Source organism: Canis lupus, chromosome 12 (assembly GCF_003254725.2).
Source record: "Canis lupus dingo isolate Sandy chromosome 12, ASM325472v2, whole genome shotgun sequence".
Taxonomy (NCBI): domain Eukaryota; kingdom Metazoa; phylum Chordata; class Mammalia; order Carnivora; family Canidae; genus Canis; species Canis lupus.
The window spans coordinates 70,141,391-70,157,687 of record NC_064254.1 but is presented as its reverse complement, the minus strand read 5'-3'; the positions used below and the strand labels follow the sequence as shown (position 1 = coordinate 70,157,687).

The following is a 16,297-nucleotide window of genomic DNA, read 5'->3' as shown; positions in this document are numbered from 1 at the left end:
AACAACGTAGAGTGGTTGACTTTTGTAAGAGTGAGAGCCAAAGTAGAGGCTTCGCACAGGTACTGGGCCGTGTGTACTCGACATCCCAGGGAAGTAAGGGGAGAAAGAACAAAAACCTGCGTCACCCTGACCATTTATGTTTCAATTTGTTCACCAGACTTTGGCTGCGGGCGCCCCCAGCCAGATACTGTGCAGGCATCAGCCGCGGGGGCCGGAAGGGCCGCGGAGGAGCTCCCCTGGGAAGCAGGGGCCGGGGTGGGGAGCGGGGCACCCTGAGATCTAAGTCCCTGGCCACACCACCGAAGTGACGATGTGCAAACCACTCACATCAGGAAAATCCAGGGCGCTTTGAAAAAGAAACAGGGGATCCCTTTTCAAAGAAAACAATGCAGTCCAAAATACGTAAACAGAGCTGCTAAGGGAGCAACAACGAGGGCAGTAGTTATTCATCTTTGCTTTACTGCAAAATCTCAACACAAGAGTTTCTTTTGAATCTGGAAGGGTCTCGATGCTCTCACGCATGTGTTCAGAGAGGGTGAGCCACGTGATGGAGAGCCCGGCGGAAGCGGGCCACAGTGCGGGGTCAGGATTCCCGCTCCGGAATCCTCAGGCAGCCAGGAAGAGAAACGGCTTCTGGAAAGACAGGTGAGCCTGGCAATGTGCAAAAGCAAAACTTCTATCAAATTTCAGTCATTTGTTCTTCACTGAAACGTCACTGTCAGATTGGTTACCTGTAGGCAGGAGGATATGTTTAGGTCAAGCTGGAGGAATTTTGGGGAAAAAAAAAATTATGATGCACGCAATTAAAGTTTCCTGTACTTTCAAATATACAGCCTCTTTCTAGAATTATTCGTGTATTTAATAACCTCTCACGTATGGCAGCCGATATTTTTCAGCTGGAATTTGAATCAGTTTCTCTGATTTTAAGCTACTGTCTTCTGCCCTGTGCCACTCCCTCATTTGTGAAGACACATGGTCTATCAGATCTCAGGACGCTGCACCGAGCTGGAACGGACGGTCCATGTGGTCAAGTAGGAAAAGGCTCACAATGAAAGGAGGAAACATCCTGGTCTCATCCCTACTTTACCACTATACCACTTAAAAAAAAAAAAAAAAGTTATACTTCTTTTTTAACTAAAATAGAGCCTGGGATTTGATGATTTCTAATGATCTGAAACAGTTTCAAGATCCTGGGAGGTGACCGTTTCAGATGCTATTTTGAGGCGACCGTGAATTACTCAGTATTTATATCTGAGCGTAGGGTTCGTTCTCTCCCCGAAAGGTTCCCGAGGAAAAATCCAAATCATAATGGACAAATAGTAACAGAGGTGGAGCTTTCGTTTCCTTTTTTTTTTTTTTTTTTTAATTTTGTCTTTCTTGGCATTCTGTGTGATTTCTCGAGTCCATCCTGATTTCTTTGAAGCTGTGTTTATTGTTCTTGCTGCCACGGAACTCTTATCATGAACCCTATTATTATTTCGCTGGGGAAAAAAAAAAAAGAAGTTTATTGCACACCTGTACGCCTTCTACAACCTCTCTGCTGAGGCTCTAGCAGATCTTAGCACATTTTCCAAGGCTCTTGAAGGCTCCAAGCCTTGATCCGTGCTGTTCCTTTTCCTGGTTATTCTCTACGACCTTTTCCAGCCTTTAAAAACTGGGCTCAAATATCACTTCCTCTGCAAAGCCTGCCAGAGAACTTCCATTTTTGCATTCATCACATTGCACTGTAATTGTTTGTTTACACATCTGTTTCCTCAACTGGACTCAGGGCTCCCTGAGGTCGGAAATCTTCTCTTGTTCAACTTTGCAGCTTCCTGTCGGCGGCAGGGAAGTCCAGAGGCAGAAAGGTGGCCCACCCTAAGCAAGTATGTGACCCTTCAGCAAAAGAGTTTTCCTGCCTTCACATTTGCCCCTCTTCTCGCTCCCTTGCTGTTATTTATCTTATCTACTTGTAATTCCTGTTATCTGACAGCATTATTTACTTTGTAACCCCAGCTGAAAAAAATGTTAAACGAGGTAGAGGCTTTAATGAGAAAAGAATTCGTCTCTGTATTCCTAGGGCTTGACTTAGCAGTGTCCTTGGAGGATCATACTCAGATACTAAATAAATGTATACTTAAGAAGTGATGTGACACTCGCAGCGTTTGACCGTTACCACGGCCTTAGCCCCTGTCCTACGCAGTTTCGATCTATTTACTCATTTCATTTTCCCATCCCGGGAGTAGAAACTGTTATTTTTTCCCAGGATATATGTAAGAAAACTGAGGCTCAGGATGTTTAACTCACTGGCACAGATCACACAGTTGGCGAGAAGCAAAGTCGGTATTCAAACAAAGGTGATAGGACAGGAAAAAGCTAATTTATTTTGCACTTGGCTCATCCTCGGGATTTCGTGAATCAAAGTGATATGTGCTGATTTAACACTGAAGGAGCATGGATCACATATACCAGTTGATGTGCGGTGTTTTCCTCCTTTACAATCTACATTTTAAGGGAGTTTGGGCGAACATCAGCCAGGGGCTGCTATGCTTTGCACATCTCTGGGAATATTGATAGCCGGAGGCTCAGAACTGAGCAGCTTGTGGGTCTGTCTCCTACGATACCTGTGCCCAAAGCAGCATCTCAAAGCCCTGGAGGATGCAAAAAAAGTATGGATTTAGCAAATTGCTGTAATCCTCATTTTGACGTGGGTCGTGCCATAAAGAAGAGATTTTCTCTGTGATTTCTAAACTGACCGACTGAAGCTCTTCAAGGACCCCAAGTTCCAGATCTTTGGGCAGAGTGGGCCTTGTTGTGGAGAAAAGGCAAGAAGAAGGTTTCCTTCCCCTTCCTCGTCCCCCAGGTCAGCTTCCTTAAGGAGTTCTTACTGTTCACAGTCTCATAATTCTTGCCTCCACGTCTAAATCTCCACACCTATTTCAAGTCATTATCACCAGATTGGCTCGGTGCCTCCGTTTCTTCCTCCGTAAAATGAGGATAATGGTAGTAACCGCCCCCCCCCAAGGGAGAAACAGGGGGGCACAGGCTGAAACAGGAGATGCTGCAGGGGCTGGAGGGAAGCCTAAGGAAGATAGGATGAGTTGGAGACACCAGTGGAAAAGCTCAAGAGATAAATATGAGTAAACGAGGTGATGGGTGGGGGAAAGCTGGGCCTCTTCGAGTAGGGTTCCTGACCTAAAGAAGAACAAGGTTGGGCTGATTCCAAAGCCCTACACTTGCTCAAGCCAAAAACAGAGAATGTAGGTCCTGTTCTGATGCAAGTGGAGGACGCCCAGGGGCCTGCTGGGGTAGGCTGGGGGAAGGAAGAGCTGGCCATAATCCCCAGTTCTTGGCCAACCACCAGACTGTGTCACTGCTACTGCAGACATTCTGAATGTGCCCTAGTACAATGACATGATTGTACTACACGTTTGAATCATTCGTTGGATATTTTCCTATGATGATCATAAATTCTAACCTGTGCATTTGTGCATCGAATATTATACCCAGGAGAGTGATGGTTGGCCACACTATCCTGGATAAAAGAGCAGAATGAGCCTGAGTCACTCTTAGGAGGGGCAGTGTTGGCTAATTTGTCACCATCCTGATGAGATTTTCCCTGCAGTAAAATTGCAGTTTACTAGGAGGGACCTCGAGAGGGTTAGATAATCCCTTTCTTGGCTTCTCAACCAACCCTAGACAGATAAGGAGATTAAAGCTCAGGTAGTGATTTGAGGCCCTGAGTAATGGAGATGTTTCCATCTCCAGCTTCGTTTGCCATTAGTTGACCCGTTGACTGTAGACAAATCTCTGTTAAAATACTAGAATGCTTTTTTTGGACTGCAATGAATTTTAAAGACCTATAATCTCCTATCCCTGCTTTGTAAACAGTGAAGGGCATGAACAGATGGCTTGGTTGTTTCTTCAGTGAAAGGGATTTTCTAAGTGACCGTCTTCAGGCGAAGCTGACTGAGTTAGAAGACAAAACCAACTGCACCATTCACCTCATTGGCATCTACTCAGAACGGAGGATTGTCACTGCACGTGACAGATAGACGGGGACAGCCTCAGGGCAGACACGGTGTACTGTGGCTGCATTTGAGATGGGTGGGAAAGCCCAGTGGACCAAAATGACCTTGGATATACACAGCCCCCAGAAATTCATCCTTCTTAATGAGCTAAGCTTTTCAAATAGAACCGTCTCTAGGAGTGCTGACACGCGGTAGCTCTATCAACCCCTCGCACCTTCGTGTGACTGTGTTGGAAGAGACAACAAGAACCAACTGTTTTGAGGAAAGGACAGCCACAGTGGGGAGATGATGCAAACGCTCTGTCCTCCCCAAGGGCATCTCAAAAAGGACCTTATTATTTCAGGGAAGAGAAAGCGAGATGGAGAGGAAAAGGATACTGGAGGACAATAATGGCAAAATCGGGTTATTTTGCTAGTTCCTAAAGATAAAATAGGACTGCGGAGCTGGACAGAAGAGAAACACCTTGTCAATATATATTTATGTTTAGTTTCTCTTTTTTCTTTTGTCTTCTTCTCTTGGGGGACCGAAGTCAGTATTTTCTAAGGAAAATCCCAGAATCCCAAGTGACCAAAAGCTCTGCTTTGGCTGAAAACATGCATAAAGATACTTAGGAGCTCTATCTACTAAGAACACAAACATTTGTTGGGGCATCTTTCTACAAAAAAGACGGGGAAATTTTCTTGATTTTGAATAGAGATCCTTAAAAACAGCTTTATGGAAATATAAGTCCATACACTGTACCCATTTAAAGTATATTTGGGTTTTGGTATGCCCTATTATTAATTTTTAAAAATTTTGGCCAGTTGCACATGACATAATATTTGCCATTTTAACCACTTTAAAATATACTCTGAGCAGAGAGTTTTAAAATTATTATTATTTTTTACAGAAGAATTTTGTGACTTAACTCGTGCTCATAATACGAATCTGAAAATAAAATAAAGCTGCGGAATATATATGTATAAAAAAATCAGTTGAAAAGACTCACTGAAATGGACTCTTGTGTAAATGAGCAGCAAATCATTAACTGGTCTTTAGAGACTCCCGTCAGCAGCCAGGAGCCCCAGTGAGATCCTCTGGTTGCTCCTCCCAAGTACCTGCTCTGGAAAAGTCTATAACATCAACAGGTATATCGGGAAAGGTCGGAACCAAAGTGGCCCTGCAATGTTGTTGGTCCTGCCCTCCAGGGGCTTTCGGTCCAGGGAGAAAGAGTGGTTCACTGACTGGAGCACGAGGTAGGCGCCAACAAATCCTAGCACCCAGCTACCAATAAAGTACAATTTACTTTATTTACTATTTAAATATCTTTCTTTTTTTTTTTTTTTTTTTTACAATTTAAATGTCTTGACAACTGTCTGAACTTTTGTCCCAGACAGACTGATAATACAGTTAAAAACAGGCTAAATAAGGTAAAAAGATAGGCAGCAGGAAAATCTTTTTTTAAAGCTTATTTTGTCACCTGTGACACTTCGCACTGTAGTAGCTGCCGAGGTAGGAGGCCTTCAGGGTTCCTTGGTGGGTTTGAGAAAACCGTGCTTGCTCCACCCCCAGAGCAAACACACGGCCCTCCAGTCACTATTGTAATGAGTCTGTTTGCTCTGGACTCTTGAGGCAGAGTCTACAGGGTTGCTAACAGGGGCCAACCTCACTTGAGGGCTGTGCGGCTCTCTAGGAGAGATGTCAATTGTTGCTTTGCAAACCACGTCAACGTCTGGACACAATGGCAGTGGGCCGTCAGTATGGACACAGGGTGAATCGTGTAACTCAGGGAAGGGAAAGGTATTTGCAAAAGCAAACCTTCCAGGATTTGAACAAAGCTGCAAGTACAGCTTCTGTTTCCTTCATCCTTCACGTCAGCAAAGTACATGATGACCAAGGAACGTATACATCCTTTTTAGTCACCCGAACCTGTGGACAATGTTCTAAACTGTCCTTTTTTATTTTTTTTATTTTTAAAGTTTCTATTTACTATTTGACAGAGAGAAAGAGAGAGAGAGAGAACAGCAGGAGCAGTGAAGAGGGGGGCCTGCTGAGCAGGAAACCCAACGCGGGCCCCCCACCAAGATCATGACCTGAGCTGAAGGCAGACGCTTACCCCACTGAGCCACCCAGGGGGCCCCTAAATTGCCCTTTTTTAGAAAGACACTGTTTGCCTCTATCTTTAAAATAGATAGTGCATAGATGCTGTAGCATAAATGCTATTCTAAACTGTGTTACTTGTACAAATACTTTCAAAATGATTTTTGCTGCCAAAAGTAAAGTAAAACAGTGATTTCTGTGGGGTGGGGGTGGAGAGGTGGGCAAGTGGGGGTGATGTTGTGCAATCATGGATTTAGAAGCCAGGGATGGAAAAGAAATAATCAATGCAGGATGGATATTAGGTGTTAAACTTAGGCCAGCAGGACCTAGCACCAGGGTTTTCTGCAATGTGGTCTTCAGACCACTGGGCTTCAAACTCTCTTCACAAAACAAGCAGAGAAACAAACAAAGAAACAAATAAACAAATCCCACCCAAGACCACTGGAAGTCAGCCTGGTGGGAAGAGACCTGCACTTACCTGCATTTTTAAAATCAGCTTTCTATCATTCAGCCCTGGATGGAAATCGTTCTGGTCTTTTCTGATTGTAAAGGATGTGTTGCAGCAACCACAGCTCCTGGCAGCCAAGGTTCCCCGGGGACTGTCCCTGGCCCAGCTGGCACAGTGGGGACTCCTAGCCTTCTGTGTTCCGTGCACCCCACTGGGAGCCTGGTAGGTCGAAGGAGCCTTTTTTTAGGACACTTATAAAGGAATAAATAAAACACATAGGATTACTGAGAAAATAAATGACACTGCCCTGCAGTCATCAAAGAAAAAATGTCCTAGCTGTCCTCTTAAATGAACACACGAAATAACACTACTTAGCGGTAGCCGCAGTAATGATCAAACTTCCAAAGCGGTGATGAGCGTAAATGAAATTTTGATGTCTTCGACAATCAATATGCCTAAGATTCTGTTCATGGTTTCTGTTTCTAGTATTGGTATTGCTACTATGACTGGTTTATTTCCACGCGAAATAGAAGGAAATGCTAAATGTCAGTTAAAAGTCAGCAAAAATAAGGGGTGACTTTTCTCCTTATCTGATCCCAGGAGCTCCCTGAATTCTAACCCTCAATTTGTATACAGCTGAATTCAAATCCCAGCTAAGAAAAGATATTTCTTTTCTAGAAAGAGGTAGAAGTAGTCACAGGAAAACTTCTCTTGCTTCCCCGTTAAAATATGTCACTCCTAAGAAATGTCTTCGTAATGAATTATTTTTTAATTAATTAATTAATTAATTAATTATTTTTTATGAACCCTTGTGTTGAGGGCTGCCTTTCAATAGATCGCAGCGAGGGAGCTGCTCTGCTACATACAAAACCCCAACCCAGAAGCAGGTCGTCTACGAATGCTTTAGCACCAGGTTCCCCATGAACGTGCGTTGCATGACGGGCTTCCTAATGAATTAGAGGGAAAAATCTACCAACAGCACATGGTAGGGCAGCAGACACAAAAAGGTGCTGTTTTTTATTTGCCTTGGAATTGTGTTGGGTGCTCAGCTTCTTACAGACCTCTCACCTGCTGCCCACCTTACAGACAGGTGTTACATGGGAAATTTGGACACCCTGGACCACTTTTCCTCTTGATGTTCATTGTCAAGATCCCTGGAACAAGCTAAAGCCTCTATAGCTTCCCACACAGAGTTGGGGAGGATGAAACAAGATTGCTCACGTTACGCTAGTAGAAGCTTTGTCCTCGGCCCTGCTGCTGAGGCGTCCGAAATAGGAGTGTGAGCATCAACCATACATGTGTGGACTTTGAAGGCCTCCCCCTTGGCTCCATCATATCAGGATTCACACCAAAGAGGCTCAGCTGTTGGTGCCTCACCACGTGACGGTGAACGGGGCGCTGAGAGCCCAGAGGATCCATCTTGTAGAAGAGACCTCAGTCTGCCTCACTCAACCCCCATCATGGTGCACTGCTTGCCGAGTAAATGTGGTCCCTTAGTGTGTCCCCTGCTGTTCCAGGAGAAGGGACCGTCAACGGCCTCCTGATGATGGAGTTGTTCACCTGGGGAGGTGAAGGCACATGCACGGAATTGAGCATCAGGGATGCTGAGACTCTGTGACAGCGCTTTCTCCATCTGCCTCCAGTTCCTCAGCTGGAGTCAAGAGAGCCCTATCAGGCTGTCTTTTACGTAGCGGTTGTATTAGTTTGCTAGGGCTGCTGCAACAACGAGCCACACACCGGGCCCCTTAAGCCACGGAAATTTATTTCCTCGCAGTTTGGGGAGTTGGAAGTGTGCAATCAAGGTGTCAGCAGGCAAGGGAGCATTCCAGGCCTCTCTCCGTGGCTTGCAGATGGCTGTCTTCTCCCTGTGTGTCTTCTGTCCTCCGCCCTCTATGCATGACTCTGTGCTCAAACTTTCCCTCTTTCTGAGGACCCCAGTCATGCTGGCGTAGGGTTCACCCCAGTGACCTCACTCTCACTCAGTTACCTCTATAAGACCTTATCTCCCTATAAGGCCACATTCCAAGGTACTGAGTGTTAGGACTTCAACAGATGGATATTGGGAGAGGGCTGAGGGTCCATAATTCAGCCCCATAACAGCCATCTTTCCGATCTTAGCTATTAGATAAGCGGTCAGCTCTCCTAGACGTGTAGCGGTAGATTCGGAGACTCTTCCAGAGGACAGAGCCTGGGCACTGGTGACTGAGGCACCCGGAGGACAGCCGCTCTCTCTGTCCTTGGCAGCTCTCTGTGGTGGCCTCGGGAGACTCATGCCTCACTCCCAGGAAAGAGGCTAGGGAGAGGTGGCCTTCTCCTTTGGGAAATCAAAGAGCAGCCAGGACTACAGCAGCTAGCGATGCCAAAGGCAAACGCAGAGACTTTCTTCCCTGTGACAAATCCAGTAACAGCTCGATTCAGACTCTTAGTGCTGGGGGAGAGGCAGATGGCTAATGAGCAGGGTCCCAGCCCAGGAGAGGACCAGAATCCCACCTGAGCCACGGCCCTTCAGCCCCACCTTGAGCCCACACAGCTAAGAGCCTCTTCAGGGGAGCGTCATCATGGAGCCCACACCGGCCTTCACATGCTAACCCTGGATTTTAGCAGTAAATTGCTGGGTGTTCTCATGGTGTGTTATTTACTCTACGACACTTTATCTGGGTTTATAAACCATGGACTTGGTTTTCCTGCCAACTTCAGTGTGGAGTAATTGAAATTAAAAAGAAAGAAGCCAAGTGCCAAAGTCGACAAGTCTCATCGATAGAACAAAAGGACAAAAAGCAGCTGAATTTCTAAAATAAAATAGATTCTATCTAATGTAAAACAATTGTAAAAGAGTTTTTAAAAGAATCCTGGTGAGGAAATGGCTTTCAATCACCAAAGAATTTTGTACCATTGATAGGATATAATCATAAAATTTTATGGTGATTTCGATTTCATTAACGTTTCCTTGTTTATTTACCACATCTCAGATAAGCCACACCTATGAAATCTGGACAATTAAAAATTATCTGAAATTTTATTATGCTACCATGAGATAAAAGCAGTTCTAAATCGATCCCAGCTGTGAATTTTCAACTTCAAAACTTTTACATCGAAATCTGTCTGAAACTGAGTCAAGTGTGCCATTTTTTCCTCTGCAAGTAAAGTCCTGTTACTGTTCCCATGACATGCTTCCTTAACTCACTTCTTTTTCTAAACTGAGTTCAGTGATTTTGTTCTCACTCAGCCTCTATGCAATCTGAACTTTAGCTTATTTATTTCATTTATAAGTTTCTGCCCTTGTGTTGGCTTTGGGGAGTATTTTTCGTTTATTCTCCAAGCTTTGCTTTTTTTTATTACTCAAGGGACGGGTAGCTATAATTTACACGTCCCATAGACTCTTTTTCACAGCGTTCTAATATTAATCTCTCAAATCTTCTGTAACCCTGCTTTGCTTGTGAGCCACTCTAGTTCTTGTCCAACCTCGATGCGAAATCGTAAGCTCCTCAGGGTAGTGATCTTGTGTCTTGGTGTTTTGTAATGTGTTCTAGACACTTCTTACCAGACTCTGAGTAATCATAATACACAAATTGGTGTAATTAGATTACTGGATCTGTTAATGACGGTATATCTTGCAGATAACATTCTACAGCTAGGTTAGGGTGTGATCCAGCAGCACAGAGAGCCAGACGTGGGTAAAATGATTAAGCAAAGGAAAAGTCGGAAATAAATTTTTTACAAGTGTAAAGGAAAGCAAACCTCTTGCAATGTGGCTATTTGTCCCCAAAAGAAGTCAAAGGTGGACTGTCAGGCTCAGGAGAAGACTTGTACTTTAAAAAGTGTGCCAAATAGGCTAAATAGGAAAATACAAAAGTCTGTGACTACTCATTCTGGGCTTGCTGGAAATCTGAAAAGAAAAACTCTTCCTCAGGTACAGAAAATCAATGAATATTTGAAAAGCATGCTGGTAACGTACTGTCTCCCTTGGCAACTGATCTGATTAGTCTGTGACCCAACTGAACTTTTTTCTTTTTTCTATATTTGTTACAGCTCTAATCGCCACGTCTCCTAGATGCTTGGACAGTGACACGATAGAAACGGAAAATTGGAGACACTCCCTCTCTAGCATCAGATCACTTCTGGTCACTTCCTCATGGGCATTATTAAATCAACTGAACAGCTATCTTTAAAATCCCCATTAGGTTTCTGGGGAAACAATATTTATAGATACTGAGAGCCACCTTCTCCATTCTTTTTCAAAAACAAAATAAGATAAATCAATAGGAAATTTTCCAAAATTGGGAAAAATAATACAGAGTTAAGGATTTTTTTTTTTAATTGTGTTTATAAGACTAAGAAAGCCCTTCCCACGGAACCCTGGTTACTGCCCTCAGGGCTATTGCCACTGTCACCCTCTGGGAATGTAGTGTGGAGTGGAGGGTCTTTGTCACATCCCATTGTCCCTAGAGAGTGAGTATAAGGGGCTGTCCAGACACGGGGCTGGGATGCTATGGCAAAGACAGCGAGGGGCATCCCACTTCGCTGAATCAGGGTCCTGAATCTTAGTGTCTCCTGGAGCTGTCGTGCCCAGGAGGAATTAAAGGGGTGCAGCACGGGGTCCCGTGAGGACAAGGCTGTCATCTGTGTTGACTCAGGCAGCAGAAGAGTTAGTGACTCCTCACGCTACACCATGACCTCCAGCATAGGAAAGCTTGCAGTCTCTGCCAAGGTCTCAGAATCATCCTTCTGGAGGAGCCAACAGGCACGAGAGGACATAAAGGTGACAAAATGAAGAATGCTAACTTTTCAGCCTTCCTGGCAAGCTTTCTGAGGTGACAGGGTTGGATGGGGTTCACCAAGCGAGTCTGGCAAACCTACGTGCTACTGGAACCATAGCAGCTTTAGGCCACTTTTTAAAGTCATTTAAAAGAAAGTAAAATTAATGTAGGGTGTTATGAATGGAGGGTTTGTATTCCCCCAAATTGACATGTTGAAATCCTCATCTCTAACAGAATAGCGTTAGGAGGTGGGGGCCTTTGGGAGGTGGTTAGGTCACAAGAGCAGAACCCCCTGAGTGGAATTAGCACCCCGTGTAAGAAGAGAGCTTGCTTCCTTCCTCTGCTAGCTGTCACGGGAGGCTACATCCGTGGACATAGCCATCTGCAAGTCGCAGCGGGCTCTCCCCAGATATCCCATCTTCTGGTGCCTTGACCTTGGACATCCCAGGCTGAAGAACTGTTAAGAAATAAATACATGTTGTTTAAACCACCAGGTCTCTGGTATTTTTTGTTATAGCAGCCTCAGTGGACTAAGACACAGGTAATGCCCAGAACCCTGTGGGAAAGTATTCAGTTGTATTTTTTAGTTTGTTCAAGAAAGGATAAGAAACTAGTTCTTGTTGAAGTAATAAATTAAAAAAAAAAAAAAAAAGACACAAAAAACTAGCTCAATATCTTTGAGGACAAAATGAACATGATTTAGTATTAAAATTGGAATAAAGACTAAAATGAGGAAAATCCTAATTTAATATCTTTCCTGTTTATTGTCTGTGTATGAAACCTACTTATCATCTAAAAAGGTTTTTCATGAATTAATTGGAAAATCTATCTTCTGAAAACATTACATGGTATTGATTGTTCTGTCTTTGTTTCTGACTCTGTGTGTATATGGTGTAATATATATAAATATAAATATACACCACACACACATATATACACACACACTATATATATATATATATATAAATTTAAAAAAGATCTATATATATAAATTAAAAAAGATATATATATAAATTAAAAAGATATATATATATATTGGCTATATATATAATGGCAGAGCTCATAGTATGCATATATTTAACAACTTAATGTCAGGAATACCAGGCAAATGGAATTGTTCTTCCTAACTATAATCAGGCTTTGTCCACTTAACATCAAATATTACCAACTTAAAATTTTTTCTTGCCAGCTTTATGGTTGTTTGTCACGTAATTCATTTCTTACAAATCAAGCTGCAAAACTCTGTGTTACTCTTTGTTCTTAAAGTGAAATCTAAGCAAATGTAGTTTAAAAATCTCAGTCATAAAATTGAGATTAAAGCCACTGATCTCAGGCGACCAAATAGAAATGATTAAAATTAGAGATATTTCAAGATGTGTTACCAACAACAGTTTTAAGACAAAGCTGTTGGGCAGCCCTGGGAAGCTCAGCGGTTTAGCGCTGCCTTCAGCCCAGGGCGTGATCCTGGAGTTCCGGGTTTGAGTCCCACATCGGGCTCCCTGCATGGAGCCTGCTTCTCCCTCTGCCTGTGTCTCTGCCTCTCTCTCTCTCTCTCTGTGTCTCTCACGAATAAATAAATAAAAATCTTAAAAAATAAAAAAAGACAAAGCTGTCACAATTTCTAGAGTTCGATTTTTGAACAAGATATTTTCAAGTATTTCAATATTATTTTATCCTCCATAATTTAAGGAGGCCTTAGTAGATAAGACTGTTATCCTTATTTGTAAACCTATTAGAAATTTTTGTGGTTAAAAGGTAAGCTTTTTTGCATTTTGTTATAAAGCAGTCCCTTCGTAGATGTTTATAAAGGAACCAAAGCGATACTATTTGTCACGCAACTTTATTTTCTTCGTATGTGCCGAGTGTTAGATTGGGCTGAGTTTAGGAAACTCAAAGCTTCAGAGATCCAAATAGCACAGGAGGTGAAGTATTAAAGTAAAATTATTTGCAGAATCGTCACCTGTGACCTAAGGGAAAAGGTAGTTGTTTATGTACATGAACGTAGACGTACATACACATGTAATTGTATATACTTTCTTTTTTCTATAACCAGCATTTCTTTTTCATTCTCTACACACATGTTGTGGACTTGATCACACATTTATTCCCTGGGATTCCATGGAGTATAAAGCATATAAGAGTTGGGGAGGAAGAATTTGGGGCTGATATTTGGTAATGGGTTCTTTGGATAAATTCATTAGGTCTGACATACTTAGAGTTCCTTAGTTGTGTAGAACCAGCAACTCATTACTCATTACTCTTAAGATTAATAGCAAGACCTTATTGAGGGGTCAAGATGCCGAACATCTATGCTTCCCCGGAGAGTTCAGCAGGCAGCCTTCCCTGACTAGGCTTGCCCCCTGGAAATAATTCCTTCTTTTTCACCCCCTCAGCACTTATGGTTTTAAGTTGGATTTCACTTTTTTTTTTCCTACATAACCGTTTTCCCACCATCACATATGGGTTTGTTCCTGTCACTTCCATCCAAACTATTATTTTCAAGGTTATAAGCCACCAACATTCTTGTCACCAAATCCAACAAACACTGTCCATCAGTATCTTGTCTGTCCCCAAGTTGTCAATGCTGTTGATCACTCACCCAATCCCCGGGCTCCCGAGTTACCGTTCAGTGCTTGTTTACTTCGTCACCTCACATTTGTCTTTCCTCCATCCTTCCATGTTGGGTTGCCTCTCAAACCTGCTCTTCATTCGGAATTTGCTGTCTTGGTGCCCAGGACCCATCCACCCATGGTGGTAAGGAGGGTACAATATTGTCTGATGGGTAAGGCAATTGGACGCACCTACCTCTAAAACTTCTTTGCCACTTTGTGTGTCTTGTGAAAATTACATCTCTAACTCTCTATTTTTCATCTGAGGTTGAGGTAATAATATATCTATGTCACAGTGTTACTATGAGGATTCAGTAAGTTCATGGACATGTCCAACTAGCACAACGTCTGGCATATAGAAAATATTTAATACGTATAAGGCTTTTCTACATTTTTTTCCTAATTGCCTTAGCTAGAAGCTTGGAGTCATCTTAGACCCTTTTCTATATAATTAAATTCCCTGATACAGCTATTCACGAAGTGCTATTGATTCAACCTTCTAAAATTTTCTAAAAAGCATTACCTCCATCTATGCTCATGGCTCCATCATATACTGCCTGGATCCCAATTTCCCTGATCCACTCACAGCTAAATAGAGTTCTCAGAATATAAAACTAATCTTGACGGAACCCAATTTAAATCCTTCAGTGGCTCCCTGCCAAGTTCACAGTCAGGTCTGCCTCCATAATGTGGTGGGGAGAGTGCTTCCTGGTCAGGCTCTCCACTATCTCTTCACAGTTAACTCCTACTACTCCCCACTACAAATCACGCTTGGATTTTCTGGAAAGTTTCTTACTTTCTATATCTTCCCACGTATGGTTCTCACTCCTTAGTCTCTTCTCATTCTCCTCCTCTGATTCATCTGATTAACCCTTAGACTTCCTTCAAAGTCAGCTCGGGCATTACTTCCTCCAGGAAGGTGTCCTGAGGAGCCAGCCTGGATTAACTGCCTTTTTCTCCTCTGCGCTTCCCATCACCATTTGCATATCATGGCCATAGCATGGGTTACACCATTTTTTCTCATTTATTTAACTGCCCAGCTTCCCTACCAGACTGAAAGCTTCTGGGAACATGTTATATTTCCTGGATATAATATATGCCTATACATACTATGTCTTAACAGGTATATGTTGAATAAATTGAATGTTGAGTAATTCCTTATCATGTAATGAATGTTGAGTAAATGAATGAATGGATGAATAGATGGATTAATGAATGACCTGAAGTTTTCAGAATTGGGCACACTGGAATGCATTCGGTTCTTTTCACAGGTGGTTTCCATATCTATATCTACCTTTCTCTACTGTCTAACTTTTGCCTTCCTTTCCTCAGGTAAGTGCCCAGACTTTAAGTTCCTTTAGCACCCCCATAGACGTATTTACATTAACGATTGCCAGCACGTTCCTCACAAAGGATTTAAGGAAATTAATGTCAGTGTCACTTCTCATTAAAGTTCAGAGACTAGACTCATCAGGGAGCTCTAGGGTCACGGCCTTGTCTGATTTACTGTGTGTTGAATATTGTTATTAAGCCTGTTTACGGATGACGAAATCTGCTTAGAGAGGTGAAGCGACTTGCTCAAGCTTATGGATGTGCACAGTGGCAAAACTAAGATTTAATTTCCAAAAGCCATACTATTCTACACCCCATCTGAGAGCCAAAAATAAAGAATCACATTGTATTCATTTCAATTTTTATTCATGTAACTGCTGAACCTAAATTAATGATATTCTAATTTTCTGGTATTTGGCTGATATATGCAGTTGTCATTAGATATTTTAGGCTAACGTTATTATTTCCTTTAACAATGGCAGACCGATATGAACCACTTGCTTCCTTCTTGTGTACGATTAGTGAGGAGAAAGAAAAGAAGTGGATCACAAAGATTTTCTCATTTTGTTGGTTTATAGCCCATTTCATATTAATATCCACAATAATAAGTGAAGTATATAATATTATTTCTGAGACAGTTGTGTTTGAGAATTGTAATTGACAACAGAAGACCTAAATATATATATTGAGATAAAATTTTCACCAGAGTTGATGGCAGTTCTTCACTGACAAATCATTTCCTTCCTTCCTTCCTTCCTTCCTTCCTTCCTTCCTTCCTTCCTTCCTTCCTTCCTTCCTTCCTTCTTCTTTCTTTCTTTCTTTCTTCTTTCTTTCTTTCTTTCTTCTTTCTTTCTTTCTCTTCTACTTTTGTTCCAAATCCCTTTTTCTACCATATTGAAGGGAGGCTTCTAGACAAAGGCCTTGTTTGAGTAGTTAATGGCTTCACCCGGACAAGTTCCCACCTTATCTTTCATGTCCTTTGTGTACTCTAGACAAATAAAACAGATGGAGATCGGTGCTTTGAGCCAAAGAACACAGTGCAGTTGGAAATACTTGCCTCAT

General features: G+C 42.5%; 1 long non-coding RNA gene across 1 annotated transcript; it reads right to left on the bottom strand.

The window, feature by feature from the left end:
- Window positions 1-346: 346 nt before the first annotated feature.
- Window positions 347-14,366, bottom strand: LOC112658502 (uncharacterized). The gene is made up of 4 exons (XR_003135745.3): window positions 13,894-14,366; window positions 11,604-11,751; window positions 6,568-6,788; window positions 347-731 (listed from the first exon to the last, which is right to left on the bottom strand). It is a non-coding gene; the product is annotated as an uncharacterized LOC112658502 (long non-coding RNA).
- Window positions 14,367-16,297: the final 1,931 nt, after the last annotated feature.